This window comes from Plectropomus leopardus, unplaced genomic scaffold (assembly GCF_008729295.1).
Source record: "Plectropomus leopardus isolate mb unplaced genomic scaffold, YSFRI_Pleo_2.0 unplaced_scaffold16046, whole genome shotgun sequence".
Lineage (NCBI taxonomy): Eukaryota > Metazoa > Chordata > Actinopteri > Perciformes > Serranidae > Plectropomus > Plectropomus leopardus.
Window position 1 is genome coordinate 1 of NW_024617218.1, and position 2,152 is coordinate 2,152.

The window sequence follows — 2,152 nt, forward strand, 5'->3', positions numbered from 1 at the left end:
TTGTGTGTTTGTGTGTGTGTGTGTGTGTGTGTGTGTGTGTGTGTGTGTGTGTGTGTGCGTGCGCGTGCGTGCGAGAGACTTGTAAAGAAGTGAGAAATAATCCGGCAAGTTTCCACACTTCCATGGTGCCATCATGGAACAAAAAAAAAGACAGAAATACATTAACAAGTAATATAAAAATGTTTGTGCTTGTCTGATTCTTGGTCATGTTAATTAGTGAACAGTATGTGAGTGATTAGAAAATGTTGCTCTCTTTTTTGTAGTGTCTTCCACCATTTGAGAATTTCTCTCAGGGACCCACCCTGCAGTTCACCCTGCGCTGGACCAGCGATTCCTGTGATCGTTCCACAGCACCTGTGGCTAAACCTCTGGCCACCCGCAACTCCGAGACCAACCAGGACACCAGACCAAGCACCCTGAGAGCCACACACACTCTGGGTGAGCAAGAAACATAACAGCACATTTTAAGAAGTGATCTAAAAGATGTCACTGATTCTGCAAACGTCAGAGGAGACTGATGGTTTCTTTCTCCTCTGTGCTGCAGCTGTTAAAGAATCAATAAATGCTGATGTTCAAACCAGAAGAGAACAAATCTCAGCTGAGCCCCGACAGAAGCTACGCATCTTTTACCAGGTCAGTCTCACCTGATTGTGTATCTGCGTGGCACACCTTCACCTGCAAGAGTTTGTATCTTTTCACATCTTCAAATAAATTACAGTTCACCAGAAATGAGTTAAAAAGTCTCATGGGCATTCAGGCTAAATCATCTGTAGAGACTGTTTTATGACCAACTTTTAATTATTTAGTCACTGAAACACCATCATATTATCAACTTTGTGTGCAGGAATGACACCACTATCAGAGTGTGCCATCAGGCTACAGTATTATGTCATGACATCCTGCCTAAATACAATGAATGTAGAAAGCCAAAGGTGCTCAGAAACAATTAGTTTGTATTTGACATATTTTGTAACTATCCAATACAAACGATCCATTAATCAAACCCACTTTACACGGCAATCGGCCACATTTGAACTCAACAGAGTTTGAACTTCTTTTTCTCTTTTTTTGTTTTTCATTCTTTACATGACTTACTCTTTTACCAACTTGTGTCAGGTTTGTCTCTGTCGTGCTGACTGTGTCTGTTTTCCCGTCCAGTTCCAGTACAACAACAACACTCGGCAGCAGACGGAGGCTAGAGATGACCTCCACTGTCCCTGGTGTACCCTCAACTGCAGGAAGCTCTACAGTCTGATCAAACACCTCAAACTGTCTCACTCCCGCTTCATCTTCAACTACGTGGTGAGACTGACTCACACTGTCTAGAAACCCTAAAAATCCTGAAAATTACAAAAAGTTAAAGTAAAACGGCAGATTTAACAGAGATATAAAATGAAAAAGTAGCTAGTATATATACTGTACTATTATGATAATATAAGGCCTCCCACTGTTCACAATCACGTTTTCTAGGCCTAGAAAATTTTCAGAATAAGTAAAAATAATTAAAATTTTTGGCAAAGTCTGAATTTTGAACCTTTTGATAATTAGCTTGATTTCTCTCAAAAATGGGAAAATGGCAACCATCAACTTATTAGAAGAAATTAGCCAAAAATGTGAAAAAAAATAGTAAAGTGGGAGAAAATTACCTTAACATAAGGAAACAAAAACCAAAAAACAATCAGGGAAATGACCTGGATTTTACGATTTTAAATATGTTATTATAATTATAAATTTACATTTTTCCTGAGCTTTTTTAATATAATTTCTAAAAATATGAATTTCTTGCAACTTGTAGGACATTTCTTGCCAAGTTGCTCATTGCCTTTTTCCCATGTTTTCAAAAGAAATCAAACCAATTTTCTCAGCAGTCAAAATACCTGTGAAAGGCATCTGTACACAGTGCAAGCAAAGTGATGTCAATCCAGCTGTCAAAGGGTTAAAAATCACTGAAAGCTTTGTATTAGTCAAGAAATGTTGTTGTGTTTGGTGAAACTGTTTCAGTAACCTTCCATGGATAACCTTGATGTAATGTAACTTTGATATGCGACGATGCATCTTGTTAACCATCATGCACGTTTATTCATTTTCTCCGTTTCCATCTCTCCCTTCATGTGAAACAGTTACCAGAGGTTCTGTTTGAATTTGATATGTT

General features: G+C 38.3%; 1 long non-coding RNA gene across 1 annotated transcript; it reads left to right on the forward strand.

The window, feature by feature from the left end:
• Positions 1-245: 245 nt before the first annotated feature.
• LOC121964562 lies at positions 246-1,296 on the forward strand. The gene is made up of 3 exons (XR_006107376.1): positions 246-438; positions 545-633; positions 1,159-1,296. It is a non-coding gene; the product is annotated as an uncharacterized LOC121964562 (long non-coding RNA).
• The last annotated feature ends 856 nt before the right edge of the window (positions 1,297-2,152 follow it).